The 24,700-nt window shown below is 36.0% G+C and overlaps 1 non-coding gene across 1 annotated transcript; it reads right to left on the bottom strand.

Annotated features, from left to right (window-relative positions):
* Positions 1-12,823: 12,823 nt before the first annotated feature.
* On the bottom strand, positions 12,824-12,954 carry LOC136332438 (small Cajal body-specific RNA 20). The gene has a single exon (XR_010730701.1). It is a non-coding gene; the product is annotated as a small Cajal body-specific RNA 20 (non-coding RNA).
* Positions 12,955-24,700: the final 11,746 nt, after the last annotated feature.

Below are 24,700 nucleotides of genomic sequence, written 5' to 3'. Positions count from 1 at the left end.
GAGTCTTCTTTTAATGACAAGCAGTCATTAACCCCTCAGCAGTTTAGCCAACCCGAATTGAATGACTTAATAAGAGATTTGGGTTATCAAAGAAAGCAGCTGAGTTATTAGCCTCCAGACTTCAAGAAAAGAATGTACTTCACCGGTCAGCTAAAGTATCCCATTTCAGGAAGCATGAACAAATTTTTGTGGACTTTTTTTCCAAAGACAAATACTTTGTTTACAGTCATGATATCAGTAGTCTTCTCAGCCAGCTAGGTGTTACCAATTACAGTCCAACAGAATGGCGGCTATTTCTTGACAGCTCTAAACAGAGTCTGAATTGTGTTCTTCTACACAATGGTAATGTTTATGCAGTGGTTCCAATTGGTTATTCAACTCATCTGCAAGAAGATTATAATGATATAAAAATTGTCCTTGACTTTCTGAAGTATGAGGAGCATAATTGGATCATTTGGATCTTAAAATGGTAAATTTCCTTGCTAGGACAACAGAGGTTTCACAAAGTATCCTTGCTTTCTGTGTTTATTGGACAGTCAAGCTCGGGAGAAACACTGGACATAGAAGGAGTAGCCAAAACGTGAAGCTCTGGAAGTAGGGATGCAAAATATTGTGAACGAACCTGTAGTTAATTGAGACAGGATAATTTTTCTCCCACTTCACATCAAACTTGCCTTAATGAAGCAGTTTGTTTAGGCTTTGAATATAGAAAGTGAATGCTTTCAACATATTATTTCTGCTTTTCCTGCCTTGTATTTCGAGAAGATAAAAGTAGGTGTATTCAATGGACCTCAAATTTGAACCCTCATACGTGATGAAGAATTTTCCAGGAAGATGAGTAAAGAGGAGAAAGCAGCATGGCAGTCTCTTGTGGCAGTTACAAAGAACTTCCTTGTTAACAAAAAAGCAGAAAACTATGAACTTCTGGTTCAAAGGATGCTGTTGGCTTTCTGTGACATTGGATGTAACATGAGCATTAAGATTCACTTCCTGAACAGTCACTTTGATAAGTTTCCCGAAAATCTTGGAACTGTTAGTGATGAGCAGACTACTGCTGGATCATCAAACAAGATTATCCTCAACAAGTACACAAACACAGGAGCTACAAACGCAAATTTTTGCCTGAATAGAATTTAAATAAGTTTTGCGCAAATTTTATGATTAAAATAAGTGTTGTAATATGTTCTGTTTCAAAATTGTAGACATATTCTGATGCAATTATATCTTTTAGTGTATTTACTGTATTATATAAATTATTATATTTTCACAAAGACGATGCCCAAGAAGACATTCTACTTCATTATGTTAAATTAAATATTGAAAATTTTACAATAAGATGAAAACCTAAAATCTTGAATTGCAGAAAGACTGTAGCTTACAGAAAAAAATTAATGTCAGATTTGAGATCAGCACACTCAAATTAGGTAAGAACAAGTGTTTTTGTGGATGCAACAATAATTTTGTTCCTCAGTATAATGTAATTATTCAATCATCTTCTGGGTCCCCACTTAACTAATACCTTTCTAAAAACATGAACTTTGACATCTCTTGTGCAACACCTAATATTCAGTATTGTGCATGGGACATAATAAATATTTGATAAATATTTCTTGAATGACATTACTTATGCTGATTGAATTTTCTAATTATTTTTTGTTTTACTTCAAACAATACTATCCATTTTGTAAGAGTTAAGACATTTTTAAAATTTTATTTATTGATTGATTTTAGAGAAAGAAAAGAAGTACATGAGAGAGAAACATTGATTTATTATTCCATTTATTTATGCATTCATAGGTTGGTTCTTGTATGTTCCCTGATCAGGGATTGAACCCACAACCTTGGCTTATTGGGATGATGCTCTAACCAACTGAACTCCCAGTCAGGTCTCAACATTTTTAAAAATGCCTAACTCTTGTTTTTTATTCCATGGACTTAATGCAATGACTATTCTTTTTTGTTTATTCTCTTAAGACTTTCAGATAGTCTTGGCTCCTAAATTCTAGGTCTCTAAGCAGTGATCCTTTATTAACTAGCACAAATGAAGTAAAACATAAGATATTAATTGTCATCCCTCAGGCCACACCCTCCTCACTCTACTGTAGTCTTTGAGAAGAGAGCAATAATGTGCAAATTGATGTTGTGAATTTTCCAAAGACATATCTGCTTCAGTCAATAGAACATTAGATTTGGCATTTGGAAATGTGAGGTAAATGAACTGTGGGTCCTTGCATGAGTCATTTACCTCTTTAGGCCTCAGTCTTATATCTATAATATTTAGAGACAATGTAAAGTCAAATGAAGTCTAATATTCTTTGTAACTCTAAAAAAATTTCCAAGGGTTACTTTGCTATGTACAAATAGCATTTCTTCTGTGTTCTTCCTTAAATAGTTTCATATTTCTCTGATTGAACTACCTCTCTATGTTGGTTAAATGCCTGATTCCTGTATTAGACTGTGATTTCTTTAGAGCATAAGAACCATGTCTTCTTGCTGACACTTGGCACAATTAGGTATTGAATTTTTTTTTATTACCTCAATTTTCATTTGTGCTTGTACTTTTAAGGCACATATTTTCAGAGAACTCCCTTGTGTGGAGGTTATTGCCTTAGGTATAAGTTAGACACATTGGATGGCAAGAGAAGTGAAGGCAAAGATAAATGAATGGGACTACATCAGAATAAAAAGTTTTTGCTCAGCAAGAGAAACTGATATAAAAATAAACAGACAGCCAACTAAATGGGAAATGATATTTTCAAACAACAGCTCAGATAAGGGCCTGATATCCAAAATTTACAAAGAACTCATAAAACTCAACAACAAACAAACAAACAATCCAATAAAAAAATGGGAAGAAGACATGAACAGACACTTCTCCCAGGAAGAGATACAAATGGCCAACAGATATATGAAAAGATGCTCAGCTTCATTAGTTATTAGAGAAATGCAAATCAAAACTACAATGAGATACCACCTCACTCCTGTTAGATTAGCTATTATCAACAAGACGGGTAATAGCAAATGTTGGAGAGGCTGTGGAGAAAAAGGAACCCTCATTCACTGTTGGTGGGACTGTAAAGTAGTACAACCATTATGGAGGAAAGTATGGTGGTTCCTCAAAAAACTGCAAATAGAACTACCTTATGACCCAGCAATCCCTCTACTGGGTATATACCCCAAAACCTCAGAAACATTGATACGTAAAGACACATGTAGCCCCATGTTCATTGCAGCACTGTTCACAGTGGCCAAGACATGGAAACAACCAAAAAGCCCTTCAATAGAAGACTGGATAAAGAAGATGTGGCACATATACACTATGGAATACTACTCAGCCATAAGAAATGATGACATCAGATCATTTACAGCAAAATGGTGGGATCTTGATAACATTATAAGGAGTGAAATAAGTAAATCAGAAAAAAACAAGAACTACATGATTCCATACATTGGTGGAACATAAAAATGAGACTAAGAGACATGGACAAGAGTGTGGTGGTTACCAGGGGTGGGGGGAGGGAGGACATGGGAGGGAGGGAGGGAGAGAGTTAGGGGGAGGGGGAGGGGCACAGAGAACTAGATAGAGGGTGACGGAGGACAATCTGACTTTGGGCGAGGGGTATACAACATAATTTAATGACAAAATAACCTAGACATGTTTCTTTGAATATATGTACCCAGATTTATTAATGTCATCCCATTACCATTAATAAAAATTAAAAAAAAAAAAAAGTTAGACACATTGGAGATTCCAACTGGGAGCTGTTAGCACTATTCATTAGTCCTTTCTTGAGTATGATAAAGTTATACTGAATAGGTGTCCTGACATGCTAATTTGAGAAACAAATGCAAATCTAAAACGCAAAAATATAGAGAGCATTTTGTATTTACAATCTTGCCTTTTGGAATCACAGGTTGGAGGGGATGGCCTTAAAATCAAGTTTCATATTATTTAACATATACTGGGTTGACATGGAAATGTTCATTTCTGTTCGTGGGAGTTCCCATTATTGAAGTCATCCACCGATAACTACATTGAAGTAATGTCAAAGAATCCCAAGAGTGTGGCAGTGAAAAAAGTTTATTATGGAAAAACTAATGGACCATTTTCTGTAGCTGCTCCTGCTGATGCTACTACAATGGGTAACATACAGCAAGCAAAATATTCTTCTCATATGTTAAACCACACAGTTTTACCCCAGGGGAATAGAATGGGCTTCATCTCTGTCAAATATGTTTGATTGCTTTGGGGTCCTTTCTCTCCTTTTCTGTTTTTACTATCAGTGTTTTTATTTTAATAAAAGTATTATATAGAATTAAAAAAACAAATTCAATTGTATCTCTTTTTCGTTAATAACTTTGTTAGAAATCGACTTAAATGACTTTCCTGTGACCACTCTCTTGTTATAATCCAGAGATCACTACAGTTTTGCCTTCAGGGTGTCAGGCTAATGAATCCAATGCTTCAGTGCTCGTGCTAGTAAAGATGACCCTGTCCTTGTATTGTAAGCTGAGTATGCACTATGTTTTAACTTGTTAAAAAAAAAAAAAGGTGTTTGTTTGGTCATGGCCAATCTCTGCTTTTTGCTATATTCATGGGAAGTTATGTGGGTTTGCAAAAGTTTATGGTTTTTAATGTGTTTTCCATTAGCTTTACATGTATTTTCAGAAAATAATTTCTTCAGGATACCATTTTAGCCTTAATTATTGCAAGATAATAAAGAGTTAAGAAATCTGAAATCTTTCAGACCCTGAAAATATAAACCCAATGAGCATTATTATTCTAAACATTGGGTAGCTCCTTGCCGATGTGCAGGGGGCAATGCATCATGATGGAGAACACTGCCATTTGTAACCCTGCAGAGTGTGAATTGGAGCAGCAATTCTCTGCTGAAGCTATATCCCTTCCTTTCTATGCCTGCTTCATGGACTGTTCCAGATTCTTAAAGAGCAATCAGTGAGTCCACTCTAACCTATTAGATTAGGGAGCTCGGGTCCTTTTTTATAAAACAAAAATTACTTTTTTAAAATCTTTGTTTTCTTAGGAGAAAAGAAAGACTTGATCATTCCTATTTCCAATTTACTTCTTCTGACAACTCTAACTCCAGTGGTTGCCCCTGCAGGGCTAGCAGCTGATTAGACTAATACAGCACATAAAATCCATAAAATTTATTGCTGATTAACTTTTAACCCAGTCTCCATTGGAGAACTTTGACAATTGTTCCAAAAGTGTAAGAACTTAAATGTTGTTTTAGAATATCATTAAAAATCAAGGTTGATGTGTGTGTTATTGGTAACTTGCTATTTACAATTTTAATCTGTGAAAGTTATTTTTCTCTCAAGTTCAGCCAACACAGAATGAAGGAATCATTTGCTTTTGCAGTGTTAATTATGTATTTTTTTTCTGCAGTTCTTTCATGATTTCTTCTGGGTTCAATTCCATAGAATTTGTACCTAGCTTGTGTTTCTTTGTCTTAATTCTGCTTTCCGTCTCCATGGAACACAGTATTTGACAGAACTGCCCAGGAAAAAAAAATCTTACTATCAGATTTTCCACTTGAGCTAAAAATTAAGTCAAGTTTAAACTGAAAATTTCTTAATCAAAGTTGTCAGCTTACATATGGTCATTAGGTTTTATGTAGGCAAGTGTATCTATATGAAATATAAAGAGGAAGTTTAGGGTTCAGTTACATACCTGGAAAACTTTTTGGATCACAGATAATTCTCAATTATTTGATGGAAATAATAATAATAATGATAATAATAATACAAAGAACCATTACTACCTTTTACTGAGTGCTAATTATAGCACCATTGTGCTAAGTGTTTTAATTTAAAGTGGGATTTGAGACTACAGTTATTTACATTTTACGTTAATTCACAGACAGAAAATCCCAGGTAATATAGCCTTTAAGTTGTTTAAAGTGGAAGTTAATACCAGACCAATCTCCCTTAAAGATCTGTAGTCTTAATCATTTAGCAATTCTACTTCTCATTTAGATCACTGTGATGTTTTTATCTAATAAAAAATAACGCTGTAATTCAAAAAGCTTCTAAACTCATAACTTTGTATAATTCTGTAATGGATTTCCTCTGAGGGCTTCTCTGAATGTAGTCTCTGCCAGGAGGGAGGATCAAACTGAATTGGTTGTATACATGACAAGTACGTTTGGCCAGACACTATATATCTCCATGTTGTCTTACTTTGAAATAACGCTTCAGGATTCTCCCTGAATAGAAGTCAATTGGTTAAATCTTAGAATCCATCCTCATAAACTGTTTTCTGCACTTCAAACCCATGGTAAATACATACCTAAGTGACCCATCCTCTGTAGGTTGACCGGCTAGGAAAACCATGTGCCTTTAGCTGTGCCTTCCTGGAATCCTGAGCCCAGGGAAAGAACACAGGGCTCAGGCTGGTGCCATTACATTAGTAAATTATGCAACATCTCAGTCCTGACACAAACTTTATAAGGATAAAGTCTTTCCCTAAATTCAAGTATCTTCTTCAAACCTCAAAATTCAGTTCCTTCTACCCACCTAAACAAGCTATATCCGCTAAGTAGCAACTGAGTCATTTTCAGAGTGAATGAAAACTGTCAGCCCTCAAATACGTTGTCATTTATTTTTAAGCAATAATTCTGAAACGTATCATCCCCTAGTGAACTCTAGCCCAGTCATGGTTTATAAGAGTTACAGCTCAGGTAAGGTGTAAATGAAGGAGTTTGCAAAATGATCGTGGAATAATGGGGAAAAAATTAGAATGTCTCATTATATTTATTTTACCTCAACAGTGAAAGCTTTTATTTTGGGGTATATTTCATAAAATAAATAATATGTAAATATAGTGGTACATTTATATAATTATACATAAATAAAAATATAAGTACTGGGAATTTTCACTCAAAAATTTTTGAGGACTAGTGGTCTATAATACTATTAAGCTAAAGGAATTGTAAGTGGAAAGTATGTGTTCACTCATTCTGATACTACAAATCCACTTGTATTGATTATTGATTATCCAAAATTACATACATTTTATATTGTAAAGTGGAAGCTAAATGTCTTGATTATACACACTAGTTTTCAATCAATAAGTAAAAGCAAAAACTCTAAAAGAGGCCTCTAAGCTCTCTTTTGGGACAATGAAAATGGTTTATTTAAATGCTGTTAATCATGAAGGACAAGGTTAGGGAGTGGAAGAGGCATGTTACATCTCAGAATAGAATTTCCCAGCAAGCGCTCCTGAGTGTTCCTAGTTATGCTGCAGGAAGAGAAGGATTTGTTAAACAGGTTTCTTTACAAGAAGATTTCTTGGAGCTATTAATAGAGGCTCATAATATGCACTGTGAATCTCTAGTGGCAGAAAATATTGTGCAAACTTTGTTGACCCAAGTATCGTGTCTTTGAGAAGCACTTTACAGAATTGGGCCGTCATTGAATGCACTTGGAAAATGTTGGCTAAAAGTGTTCTTTTCTCTGACATTTTTTCCTAGAACCCAATCTTCCACCTCTTAAATTAGTGTCCATTCTAGTTCAAGTTTATTCCACTTTAATGTAGGTCTTACCAACAGTCAGCATATTTTTTTTCTTTTGTAATTCATTCCTCTTATATTTAATAAATATATACTGAGTACATTTCACTTCTCCAGTACTGTGACAGGTGAGAAGAGAAAATTGTAAACCTGCATGGTCTTTGTCCTAATATAATTCAATCCATTAAAGAGAATTATTATACATATAATTATTTATCATTGTTATAAATAAAGAATTGTTAACAGGTATTGCACGGACACTGGGCTTAATTCTATGAGTTAGAGAAACAGTCATGAAGAAGTGATATTTTTGCTGAGATGTGGAGGAAGAGTTTTAAGTGGACATGTGAAGAGCAAGAGAGTTCCTGGTAGAGGAGAAAAGTATTCATATGCTCTGACATGGTAGAGATTTGGTTTTAGTCACTGGCCTTAGACAGAAGGCCAATGTGGCTGGAACAGAGTGGGTGAGGAAGACTGCAATGTGAAATGAGGTGGAAAAGTCGATAGGAACTGGATTATACAAGGCCTGGGAGGCTACAGCAAGGCTTTGGAGTTTTCATCAGGAGCAACTGAAAATTATGAAAAGGTTTTAAGTAGGGAGTGACAAAATCCAAGTTGTCTTTGAAGTGATCACTCTGGATGTTGTGTGGATAATAAATTGTAAGGAGTCAAAAAAGAGTCATTTCTATAACCTTCTAGGCAAACCACAAAAGGAGAGATATTTTCCCCTCGCAGAAGCATTTAAGCATCTATTACAGTGCTTTGTATATGCTAGAAGCCCTTAAGTAGTTTTTGAATAAAGGAATTTAAGTATATATTCAATTAAGACCTTATTTCAGAAATTCAGGCAAACAGTGTTAGTATGCTGGATTTTAAGTTGACAGTGGAGAATCCTGGACACATGACAGAGATGGTTGGTTTTCGATGAAATGGGACTTTGTGTTATTGGATGGTGAAGAGCCCTGGTTGGGAGAAGTCTATTCTAAACACAATTTTTGTGATTAATGATTGGCTTGATATTTTGCTACTTTTTGAAATATGTTTGACTTTGGTTGATGAGTATACAACATAATCAACAGTTCAAATGCTATAGAAATGTTTACCTGAAACCTATGTATTCTTATTGATCAATGTCACTCTGTTAAATTTAATTTTCTAAATAATAAAAAATAAGAAAATAAATACGTGCATATCATGGTAAAACAATTTTTTGTTGAAATATTAGCTATTAGCCAGACATTGATTATACATACTTTGGAGTCATAAGGGATTCCTTGCAGCTCAAATGCATCTCAAATCATAGGCAGCTATTTACTTATATAAATTTAAATAACAGTACTTAGTGATTTACCAACTACTGATTATTAAAAGTGTTTAGTCACTTTTTTATTCTAGTTCATTTGAACATTAAATGTGTCAAAATTCAGACATCCATTAACCAAATTTTAAGTATTTTATTAATTACTTTAAGTCAATATGTTTTTATATTTTTATCTTTGTCTCATTTTTGTTTCAATTTTATTAGGTATAATTGATAATGAAAAATTGCAGGTGTTTAGGTTGTATAACGTGATTTTTAGAAAGATGTATAGTGTGATGATTTAATATGTGTACATGTTGTGAAATGATTACCACAGTCAAGTTAGTTACCACATACATCACCTCCCATAGTTACCTTTTAGTGTGTGAGTGGTGAGAACACTGTCTATGAGTTTGACTTTTTTAGATTTCATATATAATTGAGATTATAGAGAATTCGTCTCTCTGTGTCTGGCTTATCTCACTTAGTGTAATGCCCATAATGTCCATCTCCTCCAGGTACATTCATATTGTTGCAAATGGCAGGAGTTTCTTCTTTTTTCTTTGGCTGAATAATATGTCATTACATAATCATTATTGGTGGCATCTATCACTTTATGAAATGTATGTCTTAAATAATAAGACTTGAAATTTGAAATTACTTCATGAATCATGGGCTGCAGAATGGATGTTGTGCTAGCCGGTATGAAAACAACATTAAACTCATTGTACATCGCCATCATATACTACAATATGTATATGTGTGTATGTGTGTGTGTGTAATTCTATAAACACATCTAAATTATATATGTATATAGATTCATATATGTAAATTATATATATATATAAAACACACATTTTCTTTAGATTTTATGTCAATGGACACTTAGTTTGTTTCCTTACATCTTGACTGTTGTGAAGAATGCTGCAATGAACACAGGCGTGCAGATATATCTTCCAGATACTGATCTTATTTTCTTTACCCAGAAGTGAAATTGCTAGATATAGTTTTAATTTTTCGAGCAACCTGCATACTGTTTTCTCTATAGGCTGCCCTGATTAACATTCACACCGACAGTGTTCAGGCTTTTTTTTGCTCCATATCCTTGTCAACACTTGCTGTCTCTTGTCTTTTATTTAAATGCCATAGGTGATGTTTCATTGTGGTTCTTACCTGCATTTCCCTGATAATTAATGATGTGTGGGTTTATTTTAATCTCTCTATTATGTTGTTTGGTCTATGTATCTATTTTTATGTTGGTACCTTGTTGTTTTGACAACTATAGTTTTATAATATGGTTTGAAATAAAAAGTGTGATGTTTTAATATTTTTCTTTCTCAAGATACTGTGGTTATTCGGGGCCTTTTGTGTTTTGTTGTTGTTGTTTTTATAAGTTTTAGGGTTTTTTTATTTTTGTGGAAAACGCCACTGAAATCTTATCAGGATTCCAGTGAATTTATGGTTGGCTTTGCATAATATGGACACTTAAACAATATTAATTTTGCCAATTCATAAATATGAGCTATCTTTCTATTTATTTTTGTCTTCCTCAGTTTCCCTCATTAGTGTCTTATAGTTTTCAGTGTATAGACTTTTCACCCCTTAAATTTATTCCCAAGTTGTTTTACTGTTTTTGATGCTATTGTAAATAGGATTTTTTTTTATTTTTTGGATAGTTTATTATTAGTATATCAAAATGCAAGAACTTTGTATATTGATTTTGCATTCTGTAACTTTACTAAAATTATTTATTCTTTCTAACAAGTTCTTTTGTGTAGTTTTTAAGATTTTTCTATATAAGATTATGTCATCTGAAAACAGACAATTTATGATTTTTTAACCCATTGGGATAAATCTATGTAATTCTGAAGAAACATCTAAATACTATTTATAATACAAATTTTTATAGTCTATACACTTTAGGCAAACAATAAATGCCATTTTAAATGATGTTTCATTTAAAAGGATGCCTGTTATGGGTTGAATTGTGTACCCTCAAAATTCATATCTTAAAATCCTAAACTCCAGTACCTACAAATGTGGTTTTATTTGGAAATAGAGGCTTTAAAGAGATAATCAAACTATGGTGAGGCCATTACAACAGGCCCTTATCAAAGATGACATGTGTCCTTATAAAGAGAGACATTTAGAAATAGACACATACATAGGGAGAAGACCCCGTTAACATAAAGAAGGAGATCTCCAAGGCAAGAAGAAAAGCCTGGGATAGATCCTTCTTTAGAAGAAACTAACCCTGCTATTTAATGCTTTGATTCCTTTGTCTGGCCTTCAGAACATTGAACATAAATTTCAGTCTGCAGTATTTTGTTACAGCAGCTCTAGCAAATGAATGCAGTATTTATAATAGCAACAACTTCCTGAAGACTTTAACTATTAACTCTTGTTTGTGTTTCCTCTTCTAGTTTAATCTGCCAAACCTAACAACACATACTAATTGCTACTAAGTACAGTGATAGTTCTGGTCATTGACACTGACATACAAATTGCATTTCAATGGCATTTTAGTGGGAAAAGTGTGGAAAACTAGAATAGCAATCACAATTTTAGCCAATAGTTGTTTACCACTTTATTATTGTTAGAAATACAACAAAAAGTAAAATGAGTAGTTTTACGTTGAGAAGTAGGTTGTCTCTTTGTGTGGTTGTTCAAAATAAATATTATTGGCAAGGTCATTTGAGCATTAGTTTGAGAGAGTGAAAATCTTATACAAATTCTCAGCATTTTCCTTTTTTTTCTTTAATTTTATTTAGAATATTAATTTTAACAGTGACATTGATCAATAAAAGTACATACGTTTCCGGTAAACATTTCTATAGCATTTGATCTGTTGATTTTGTTGTATACCCATCACCCAAAGTCAAATCATCTTCCATCACCTTAAAATTGTCCCTCTTTATATCCTCCCCGCCTCCACTTTCCCTTTTCCCTGGTGACTACTTCACTTTTATCTATGTGTATAAGTCTCACTTTTGTATTCCACCTTTGTATGAAATCATACAGTTCTTAGCTTTTTCTTTTTTTTCCGATTCTTAGCTTTTTCTGATTCACTTATTTCACTCAGTATAATGTTCTCAAGGTCCATTCATATTGTTGCAAATGCTACTATGTTATCATTTCTTATGGCTGAATAGTATTCCATTGTATATATGTACCACATCTTCTTTATCCAATAATCTATTGAGGGATACTTTAGTTGTTTCCATGTCTTGGCCACTGTGAAAAAGCTGCAATGAACATGGGGGTGCATGCATGTTTACATACCAATGTTTTTGAGTTTGGGGGGTATATACCCAGTAGAGGGAATGCCGGGTCATATGGTAGTTCTATTCTTATTTTTTGGAGGAACCACCATACTTTCTTCCATAATGGTTGTACTACTTTACATTCCCACCAGCAGTGAATGAGTTCCTTTTTCTCCACAGCCTCTCCAACACTTGTTATTCACTGACTTTCTTCTAAGTCTCGGTTCCTGTTCTAGGAACTGAGTGCTATGTGGCCTCTAAATGCCCTGCAGTCTGTGGTGTTATTTTTTTTTCTTCTGTGTAAAAGATACAGCTGTGAAATAATGGATGGAGCAGGCAGGCTGGCACCAAAGTCAATCCAGGCAGAGAAGAATGGTGAGCTGTTTTTGAGTTAGGTGGCCGTAGATGTTGCTTCTACAATAAAAGTTCCACTTCTGGACAACCCCCCTCCCCCCACTGCCATCCTGGTAACACTCACTGGGGTCAAAGCAGTTTATTTAGTAGGAGGACAGGAGGTGTAAGACCCCACTCACTCGTGGGCATCTATGTGGTTGGCGGGCAGGCAGGGGGCAAGGCTATTTTGTGGGCAACCACGGCCAGGATTGGCTCAGATGAGCCTAGCTGTTATCTACTGAAAGCCGGCGGCCCAGTGCTCACTGCTGCCACTTTAGAGCCTAGTCTGATTGTGAGGTCAGCATCACCATCAAGTATGGGCTCCCAAAACCAAATATTTGAGGTAGGAAAACAATACTGCCTAGCTCGTGGCAGCCCTGACAATGATCCTCAAAGGTTAATCTTGGCCTCCAGCCCTGGCTAAGGAGAAAATAAACCCCTGCAGCCCCAGAGAAGAGAGGCTCAGCATTTTGCTTTTCTTTCATTTGGCTATGAATATACCTGCTTCCTCTTATTTAGACAGAAACCCTCTCTTCATGATGACAGAGCCACCACTTTTAAATGTATTTAAATATTTGTTGGCTGAAGTGACTATATATAACCACTTAGGTGGATTTCTTCATATTATTTTAATTTGAGGATATAAAATTTAAATAATATATATATTTATATTTTGTAAGAGAGTGAGAAGGGACAGACAGGAAGTGAGAGAGATGAGAAGCATCAGCTGGTAGTTGTGACACCTTAGTTGTTCATCGATTGCTTTCTCACTTGTGCCTTGACTAGTGGGGTGGGGGTGGGATTTCCAGCCTAGCTAATGACCCCTTGCTCAAGCCAGTGATCTTGAGCTCAAGTCAGCAACCTTGGGCTCAAGCCAGTGACTTTTGGACTCAAGCCAGCAACCATGAGTTCATGTCTATGATCCCACGCTCAAGCCAGTGACCTGGTGCTCAATCTGGTGTCCTGGAGCTCAAGCTGGATGAGCCTGCACTCAAGCCAGTGACCTCAAAATTTTGAACCTGGGTCCTCAGCCATGCCAGGTAAATGTTCTATCCACTGTGCCATTACCTGATCAGAATGAAATTTAAATAATATTACTACACCACAATTTAAGGGTTATTTTAAAATTAATGCTGTTAAACTCTCCAAAGTCTAACATATGCAAATTATATTTGTATTTCCCCTCAGTATTTTTTTCTTAATCAGAAGTTTAAATATTTAAAAAGAAATCAGTTTTTGTACTTTGTTAAAATATTGTCAATGCAGATACTACAGAAAGCTAGATCCAAAGTTTAGTTTTTGAAATAGTAACATATTGATCTCTTTTCATCATTTTCAGGAATAGAACAGATAAATTCTGTCATGTTTATCACAAATTTATCACATATTTATCAATTACATAGAATAACAGTGTATATAATGAAAATTGCCAACAAAATTAAAGACATAATTTTTATTCAAACAGACAAAATAAATTTTATAGATCAAGTTGAACCTGGGTTAATGTAAAAAAATGTATATGTGTGAATAGTTTTGAGCTGAGCCAAGGAATAGCATAAAGCTAGATATAAAAGCCATGGTGAGTATATTTTAAGTGATAAGCAGATTATCTGATTGCAACACATATTTGATGTTGATGTGACTGGAGTTACCTTAGAATAATGCACACCCCACATGCCAGTATTGAAGTTGGACCTGAGGCAGGTGAATCAGATGGTCTTATTACGGAGGCTCTAGAGTGCACAGCTTGTCTTCTACACTGTTCATTGCAATCCATGTTTTGCCCAGCACTTTTTATAGCATGTATCACTCTAAAAAACACTGTTAAAAAAACAGTGTTTAAATTGTTTTTCTAAAATGCTTAAATGTTTAACAGTCTATCTCCCTAAACAAAATACTCTGCTTTTAGGACAGAACTTTGTTGTGTTCATTGTTACTTTATCAGTGCTTAGAACCATGCCTGAAACATTATAAAACTCCATAAAAATGTATCAATAAGATGAATAAATTGTGACCTTAGCAATTGTTTATCATATTTCACTTTTCTTATATGGATATGGTGATTATGATGATGATATTAATATCAATAATACCAGCCACATAGTGATATTATTATGCTTGCATATAGATGCACCTAGCACAGTGCTTTGCACATAAATAAAAGCTTAATACATTTAGACATTGTTTTTCTTATTGTAGATTCTTGCATTGAAACTGACATAAGAAAAACAGTCTTGAAGATTTATTTTAGGGTTTTATTTGCAATTTGTTCAATCAAAATGTTAAAACCTCAGGAATATAGTAAGATCATAGTCTTTGCCTTCAAGGTACAAAGCATTTATTTGAAATTAGACACAAGTATGAAAGCAGCAAATGAATTATAAGATCTAGGATATACCAAAGCAAATGGAAAGAAAGCAATATCAGTTAAAGCAAGTACAAGAGGTAAAAAAAAAAGCTTCAGGAAAGGATTCCTAGCAGAAGAGGGGATTTGAATTTGGTATTAGAAAATAGGCCTAATGTGAATCCATGAAGAAGGGAATTCCATGGGAAATCAGTTGAAATGACTTTGACATATCCATGTGATAAAGGTGAGGCAGGTATTGATGCAAAGCAAATTTTAAAAAAAGTGGTATTGTGACAGTAATAAACTTACATATGTAAGATAGTAAGTCCTTTAGTAACACTTGAAGAATCCTGTCTCCACTCGCTCAGGCTATTGCAATGGAATTCTAAAGACTGGGCAGCTCATAAACAAATGAAAGTTCAAGATAACAATGCTAGCTGAGATGGCCATCTTCTTGCTGTGTCTTCACTTGGCAGAAGAAGTGAGGGAGCAATCTTAGATATCTGGTGAGGACCTGGGCTCTGTGACGTGAGAGGAGCAATGGAATCAATGGGTAAAGAAACAGTGACCAAGAGTCATCTGAGCAGTTGGAAGAGAATAAAGATAAGAAATAGAGGACCTGGGACAGAATGCATTTGAAAAGATGATGATCAACACTGTTAAATGCCTCTGAGACATCCAGGAAGCTGAATAGAGATAATCAGAAGGGAGTAATTGCTTATTTTAGAAAAGGAGACTTAAGCAGTGTGATTGGTATACAGGATGTGGAATTCAGATAAGAAAAATGGTTGAGCAAGAATTGCAATTTTCATAAATGTGTTTTCATCATGTCTACAACTTCAAAAATGAGAAAAAGAATGTTCACAAGTATAAGTGTTTAAATCACAATCTTATCTGCAGGTTTTTCTGTTTTTGTTTTTGTATGCTGCTACTGCATTCAAAAGGCTGAGCTTGTCATTTCAAGTTCAGTTATTTTTTTTAAAAAAAATTTGGAGTTTGGGGACTCCCAAAATGAAATTTTTATTCCCTCATCAGTCACTGCTTAAGATTTCAGAGTTAAGAATTCCCTTGTAAGCCTCGTTTCTCTTGTGGATAATTCTGTTGTTGGACGTGTTTTCCTATGTATAGCTCTAAAAAAGACTTTGTCGGTGAGTTCTGCACAAACGTTGAGAACAGCATTTCCCAGGACGTGACCCATGGAACACTAGAGCCAGAGGCTGTTAATAGATACTAAATTTAAAAAGTTGTCCAAGTCAAATGTATTTTTGAAATGCAGGTTAAAACAAACTCAAACAGCTTTCCTTACTGCAGGACTCCAGAATCTATCCTCCACACACTGTGAATTATCTAAAGAAGTATTTACAGTTGTAGTTGTTTCCTAGACATTTTCTTTGGATCAAGGAATCATTTTCTCATGAAATTCACTTTAAGGCATACTATCTTATGTGTATTTTATCTATCATTTTCCAGCTCCTTGTTCCTCAAACTAAATGTTGCATTGTATTTATTGTCTTGTGTATTGTAATACAAAAAAAATCCACACCCACTAACAACAACAATAATAATATATATAAATCCACTGCAGGTTTTCCTTCATCCCACAACCCTTCCCTCCCTTCCTTCCTCTCTTCTTTTCTTCCTCGATATGTTCCCTCTAATTAGGAGATTGTTCAATGGACTTTACAATTCTTATTTAAAATAAAGAACCAATGCACTAAATTTTAATTAATAGTTATACATGAAAAAATAATAGAGTAATTCTTGGGAAATTTCATTAACAGAATTCACGAGAATGAAATATCTATATTTCCTTATTTTTAGTTTTCACATTCTAAAAATTGTAGGGCTCTAAGTTTCTTTGAAAACATATCAGGGTTTAAGGGGCTGTTGTGCATCAAATTCTTTAGTAAAACAGGGATAGTGAATACGCTTTTAACTTGAATGCTAAGCGTTGCTGTGACTGTCTCACGGCTCTTTAATCAGATCTTCATGGCAACAGATCTCCGCATGTGCGCTCATGAGGAGGGCATATGTCCTTAGCGAACACGTGTATGATGACTCTGCATTACATCACCGCCACCCACCTTCATTTATGTTTTGGAAGAAGGCAAGCTCTACCAAATGTTTTCAATTTTTATTCTGCTTTAGTCTCATAGAGACATTTCCCAGGAATGCTCTTATCTCATCCATTATGACTTTTTTTCTTCTTCTACTTTGTTCTTCTGCCCTTCACTGAAATTGTCCAATCAGCCCCTCACACTCCAAGTCAGCTTCAGATATATGTTGCCCTCTGTGACACTCCTCACCCCTTCTCCTGTTTCTGTGTCAGTTTCCTTAGGGCCCAGAGGCCGCCACCTTGTTTCATGTTGAACTTGCTATTGTTTCCTGTGTTTGGTTGACAGCTTTTACCCACTGCTCAGTGCTTTCCTTTTCAGGGGCACATTTGGTTTCCTACCTTTGTTAAGCCACTACAAAGAAACATTGACATTATCTATTGGAATACATTAGATTGTTTTTAGAAAGCCACTGCTTTATAAAATTTCCCAAATTCCAGGGTAAATCCACCACTTGGACTTGTGCATTCCTGTCGTCAGAAATTCTTGCTCCTCTGGTACAGCAGCAGAACTCTGGAATGCTTGGGCAGAGACTGCGACCATCTTCTCTGTGTTGTGATGGAACTAACCACTGCTCACACGACACCTTTTCTAAAGAGTCACCTTGCCCTTAAAAAACTCCCTATCCGCCCTGGCCGGTTGGCTCAGCGGTAGAGCGTCGGCCTGGCGTGTGGGGGACCCGGGTTCGATTCCCGGCCAGGGCACATAGGAGAAGCGCCCATCTGCTTCTCCACCCCCTCTCTGTCTCTCTCTTCCCCTCCCGCAGCCGAGGCTCCATTGGAGCAAAGATGGCCGGGCGCTGGGGATGGCTCCTTGACCTCTGCCCCAGGCGCTAGAGTGGCTCTGGTCACGGCAGAGCAACACCCCCTGGTGGGCAGAGCGTCACCCCTGGTGGGTGTGCTGGGTGGATCCCGGTAGGGCGCATGCGGGAGTCTGTCTGACTGTCTCTCCCCGTTTCCAGCTTCAGAAAAATACAAAAATAATAATAATAATAAAATAAATAAATAAATAAAAACTCCCTACCCTTTCCTTGCTCCTATCGTCATCCCCTAAAATAAAAGAAAGAACACCTCCATTCATAATTGGACAGGTGCTCTAGGTAGAGTGGGTTAGATTAAAACCACAGGATGACTGAAATCCATGTTCTGCAAGCACAGTGATGAGATACAGAAGAGGCCACTTTAAGTGTGTGGTTAAAATCACTGGCAAGACTATGCATAACAATTTACACAGAATTCATGAAGCTGCTTGTTTAATTAATGAGCTTCATCTATAGTAAATGACTTGGTGCAACCAAGGTGGCTCTAATCAAATAGGGGGCAGATGAGTCCTGTAGGTAGAACTTATTTCATTAATTTACTACTGTTTAGGGTTCATAGTCAATGGACAACTGATATTATTTGTGACAAGACTAAATAAAATAAGTAAAGGAAAATAAGTTGTGTGCGGTATTGCAGAGATAAATCACAGCCAGCATGCGGGGAGACGAAGCCTCCAGCAGCAGCACTTAGCACACTTCATTTGATTCCCATTCGTCAGCCTCAGTGCCAGTGGCTCAAAAACAATGCAAAGGTAAAGGAACACAAAACTATGATTTACAGCACTGGAAAACAGTCCTACCCAAATAAATCAAGGTTCCACTTCAGTTCAGGCGCTGGTTTATTCATAATACAGGGCTTTTACAATCAAACCTCACATTGTAAACAAATCCAACCAAACACACACCTGCACTAGGAGATAGGCATGATACTGTGTGCACAGAGAGAACCAAAGTGATTTAAAAATAACTGCAGCTTTTCAGGTGCATTGAAAAAGGAACTGGGCAGCACATTTTAAAAGACCTCCCTGGTTTAAGCACATCATCTTGTTGCGTTCTGCTCACATTGTTAGCCCAGGAGAAGTAACATTCACATTCACTATACATAAATTGAAAATGTTTAACCAGACCGTGTGTTTATATATATATAGCTTTGTTAAAACTCCTGGGAAGAGTACTGTGAAAGTTCATTCTTTACGTAAAATTTTTAAGAATTGAGCTAGGGCTGTGATAAAAGGGGAAGTAGAGGGATAAGTGAGGAGTAAGCGAATCTATTAAATGGGGTCTCCTGTAAAATAATATAATAAATATTCATTCCAAGCTTAACAGATTATAGCTGCCACATTGCTACTAAGGATCTTTTCACCTGATGCAAACTAAATATAATAAAAGATGAAACGGAAGGGTTTCTGTCACAAACAAATCTCTCTTTAGTAAATACAGGTGGCTACATGATACAAAAATAATTTTGTTGATATTTTTTTAGGAATAGTAGACAAAAGTAAGGAAGGAAATAATTGAAAACAAAGAAACAAAAAAGGAAATTTTAATGTAGTAAGAATTTAGAACTAGAGTGAACTTTATTTATTTATTTTGAGAGAGGCAAGGAGAAAGAGGAACATCAAGCTGCTCCTGTATGTGTCCTGACCAGGGAATTGAAACAGCAACTTGGAGAGGACTTTACAGATCATTTAGAAGTCCAGTTACCGCTTTCAAAAACAATAAAAAATTTCTGGAGGTAAAACGAATGCGTTAGACAAAATCACACCATGGATTGCTCCAGTCTTGTGTTTTTGGCTCCAAATTAGGTGAATTCTGTCAGGTACATCTAGGTAAAGTATTGATCACAAAAGAATTTCACATTCTTATAAAAGTTTAAGCAAGCATATAGTGAGATGTTTCTTTTTTACAGGTTTACTGTGATGTGCAATGAAAATAAAAGGAGAAATATTGCACCATCTTGCATATTCTGTGTGTGTGTGTGTACATGTGTGTATCCTGGACTTTTTACTTTAGTTTTTTTTTTCTTTTTAAGTAAACCTATTACAATCTTTTATTTGCCTTTATCATATTTAAACATTTTTTCCCCCCAGAAAGTATGGTTTTCAACCTGGAAGTGGCCTCGTTAAGATTATTTTAAGTACCGTTGTCCTTAAGTGGCTTTTGTTCTTACTACTTCTGAATTGTGACCTGAGAAAGAGACATTGGACTGATGTTTTGTCTACTTAGTGCCAAGTCCCCAAAGATTATGCATGTACTGTGTTTCCTCTAACGAGCTGCAAAGCGACTGTCTTAGAAGCATTGAAAGTCAAGTACTGGCCCTGGCCGGTTGGCTCAGCGGTAGAGCGTCGGCCTAGCGTGCAGAGGACCTGGGTTCGATTCCCGGCCAGGGCACACAGGAGAAGCGCCCATTTGCTTCTCCACCCCTCCGCCGCGCTTTCCTATCTGTCTCTCTCTTCCCCTCCCGCAGCCAAGGCTCCATTGGAGCAAAGATGGCCCGGGCGCTGGGGATGGCTCTGTGGCCTCTGCCTCAGGCGCTAGAGTGGCTCTGGTCGCAACATGGCGACCCCCAGGATGGGCAGAGCATCGCCCCCTGGTGGGCAGAGCGTCGCCCCTGGTGGGCGTGCCGGTGGATCCCGGTCGGGTCGGGCGCATGCGGGAGTCTGTCTGACTGTCTCTCCCTGTTTCCAGCTTCAGAAAAATGAAAAAAAAAAAAAAAAGTCAAGTACAGAGGGGATATATATATATATATATATATATATATATATATATATATATAACCTCTTTCCTGGGAAATAATATACATGTTTTTTGCTTCAGTATTTGTACTGAAAATACTTTTATTGTTTTATTGAACGTTAATATTTTATCCCTGTTCAATAGGTATTGCAAGTTACTGAATATACACCATCATGCTGCCTGAAGATGAGTGAGATTATATACATTGTTGAGGTTTAAATAGTTGTTTGCCTAACAGCAGTATTCTTTATAGAAAACAAGTTTTCAGAAGGAAAGCAGAAACAGTTGGGTTTTCATTCTATTACTATTGAAATTGCACTTCTTTTTGTTAATGATTGAATAAATCAGAATTTCAGTGGTGTATTCTCAGCATTTTCTCCTATTTATTCCATTTGCTATAGGAAAGCGCCGGCATCTTGAGAAATCACCCACTTGATAGCCATAAAGTATAGTCTGCAAACTTAAGTTGTTGATTGTGGGATAAAAATAACCACAAAACAAACAAGCTCTCCTTGAATATTTGGGCCCCTGGTTGGAGAGCTCTTCCATACCCTTGAAGGGTTTTGACTATAAAACGCCTTGAAAAGCAATTCCTCACATCCTAACTCACATGAAGGAAGCTGTTTTCTCTCATTCTGATTAGCTTGACTATGGTTTTTCCTGAGAATTAAATAAACTCTCTCATTTCCCAAATCCCTTTCAGAGATTAAAGGCCTCTCCTGCCCTTTGTAGCTTTCAGAACTAGCCCTTGACTCCCAGGTAGGGGGCTTTAGTTGGCCGGAACTGAACACAGAAATGAAACTCCAAGTAACATGAAGGCTTCCTGTGATACTGCTAGAAAAGAAAATTCTGGACCATTTTTCCTCGCTCATGTTTTTCCTACCTGTTACAAGCCATTTATTTTTATAACACCTGTAATGAAGTGACCTATAGAAAGGGTTTTAATCTGGGCTGTGGTGAATTAAGGAAAGAAAAAGAAACATGGAATTTTGTAGGCTTTAGTAACTATCAAGTAAATAAAAGGAATAAAAAAATAAGTTTTCATAGGAAAGATAAGTTATTTAAAAACTCTTCTACGTAAAATATTATAATGCATGGGAGGAAGAAAATCTAATTGAGCACTCTTTTCACCGTAATTGACTTGACAAATATGCATTCAACCTTGTGACACCTGCAAGCTTAACTTCTTTGTCTTTTCAACATTCAAATTCTGTCATTGCTATAAATATTTGTGCTTCAAAGTTTACATTTTTGTAACTTAATAAATTCCATAGATCTATGTTAAAATTTTCTACCAAATTTACAATCATTACACATATTGGTATGTTGATTGACAGGCTGGCACAATAAATTCTGTTCTTTCTCATATTTATCTGATACTAAAGTTTGAGTGAGGGTTTTAAGTTTTCTTTCTAAAGATGTTTGTAGATTATTTCCTTGTTTGGCAAGGAAAGGGAATTTACCATCACTTGGGAAAATTCTGAAGTCAAGCTGTGAAACTGGACAAAATTTTCATCAGCTGAAATTGAGTTTGAAGAGCATGTGTTTCCCCTTTGGTAACAGGAGGTAGATAAGAAACAGGACTGGGGAGTTAAAGTTTTCATTATTCTTCTCTGTGTAACTCTTCAGCTGCAAGGCAAAGAAAGGAGAGGAATGCTAGCTGCAATGCCCAAAGCAACATCTCTACAAATGAGTGATAGGACTCAGAGAAGCAAACCAGGTGTCCATCCCCTTGATCTTAACACACAACATTTGTATATACAACAGACAAGGAAAGACAAGCCAAGAAAGGACAGCTCACTGGGGAAAATGAAGAAAGAAAATAAAGGGTAAAGACTCTTGAGAGGCTGCTAAGGCTCGTGGTGTGTTTATACAGGCGTGCTGAGCAATAAATCCAAGATCATATTTTCATAAAGGAAATAGCGTAATTGGCTATTTCCTTAAGTCATGTAAGCTCAGCCCAAAGAATGCATTTTTGGGGATAACAATAGCTTAAGTTTTTATAGCACTTTACTTCATCTTATTTAATCTTATCTGATCCACACAACAAATCTGTAAGATAGGTTACAGTTAACTCAAGAAGAACTTAATGCTCAGAGAGGTTAAATCATTTTCCCATGGGCTAGAATTAGGTTGCCAGTCTGTTGCTATGTTTATTTTTTATGCCATGAACCAAGAAGATCCACACTAAAAGGTAAAATGCCACAGACATATTGTTCTAAAAATAAATAAATAAAAAAGTTACCTAGCTTGCAATGAAGGAAACATCTTTTGTAAGAATTGATATTATAAACTTAAATGAATGTATAAAAAATAAGGATGAATGCTCTTTCTAGTGCTTATGCCCATTGGGGTCAGATTGTCAGTTCAGTGGCTCTTGTTATATATAAATATACAGTAACTTTCAGGTCTCATTGCTCAAACATATTTTTCATGACTATCCTTTTACTCCTGGGTGCTGACATTACGCTGTAGATCTTAACTCTTGTGTGAGAGGGAAAATCAACAATATCCCCATCATTATCGTAAAAGACATTTAGGGAAGCCCAATCTGTGCACCTGTTGTTTTACAAAGTGGGTTGCCAGACGTGATTCTTGTCCACTGGGATATTAAAGACAAAGGAAGGCAACCTAAAGGACATACAGACAACTAAACAAGCAATGAGACTTGTACACAGGCACATATGTGCCAGCTCCTATTTGCATATGGAAGTGTCAACTTTGTAGATTCAAGTTAATGGTGTTTTGCTTTTGTCAATCTATTATGAGTTGTCAGCTATTAAAATCCAGCCCCAAGTGGTGTCTCAGTGCACCGACTTGCCTGATCCTGCTGTTCTGTTGTGTAGGTTAAGAACTCAAAATCCTGTTTGAGCTTCAGGGAATTCTTAGCTTATAAAGACTGTGCATTCAGGGTCACTGATATTTCAAGAAACAACTCAGCCAAGACATCAATTCTTTCCTTAAATTTTTAAAAGTTAGTTTAACTGGTCCATAAAGTCATTTATTGCCCCTCTCTCATAAGGTAGAGTTTTAAAAATCTATATGAATTAAAAATGAAGCTTAAAGCAATTCCTATTTGAACTTTGATACAAGACTTTGGACAAAATAATATCTTCCTTTTTTTTTTCCACTTTCAGTACCATGAGAAGAAGCTTTATTCTTACCTTAATCATATCAAAAATGTGCTACACTTCATAGAATCATTTGATGCATAAATATAGATGGAAGCAAGAATATGGGAAGATTGTAAATCTTTAGTTAATGCTATTTTTTAAAGTGGTACCTATGCAAAAAAAAATGGAATAGGTGCTATACATATACAACCACATTTAATGTTAACAATTGTTGCATGGGGTAGAAGCTATGCTACCTCTTCTCCCCTGTAATACTAATGAGAAAACTCTAAATGAGTTGACAAATACAATGAGTAAGAATTTGAGACGGTATTTACATTGCAATTTAGTTGGCTTCAAAATTTATATATACTATAATTCTGAAAGGATGCATTCTTAACATTCCTTAAGTTTTTGTTTATTTTTCTTATTTTCAACTTCTTTTCTTCAAAAAAAATATAAAAAGTAAAAATGGTATACCTCCTTGGGGAGGAACTGAACATTGAGTCCTGTAAAGGCAGTGTGTACTAGACACCCCTCCCTGACCACTTCAAATCCTCTGGGCCACATTGCTTCCCTCAAAATCTAGTTGTACATAAGCTATGACCAGACTCACACAGGTGAACCTGACAATGTCTTGCTTAAACCCTGACCCTGTAGCATGGTTGTCCTTCTATGCAAGACACAGGGCAACTCGGTCCAATGGGGAGATCGTCCATGAGGTCACACTTAACAGCTGGAGAACAAGAACCAATGGATAAAATTATCTCCCTATTAACTTTCAAGTGAATGATTCCAAGACACATTTTGTAAGTCTCTTTAGAAAATCGGGCAGGATAGAACATCATTGGCCTGTGGTGCTGTCCAGTCCTTTAATCCTTGGTTTGGCTTTTCCATCAACCCTGTTTTACTCCACTGTTTCTCTTACCTGGTCCTTGGGACCATGTCCCTAATAAATACTCTACATGCATGCTCTTTTCCCAAGTCCTTCATGTGATGTATTTCAAGCTATGACACAGAAACGGTGTATTAATTGTTATCATACGGACTTTTCCTAATAATATGTCTGACAGAGCATA

The sequence above is a fragment of the Saccopteryx bilineata genome, chromosome 3 (genome assembly GCF_036850765.1).
Source record: "Saccopteryx bilineata isolate mSacBil1 chromosome 3, mSacBil1_pri_phased_curated, whole genome shotgun sequence".
NCBI classification, from domain to species: Eukaryota; Metazoa; Chordata; class Mammalia; order Chiroptera; family Emballonuridae; genus Saccopteryx; species Saccopteryx bilineata.
The sequence above is the reverse complement of the archived record's forward strand: the minus strand, read 5'-3'. Positions and strand labels throughout refer to the sequence as shown.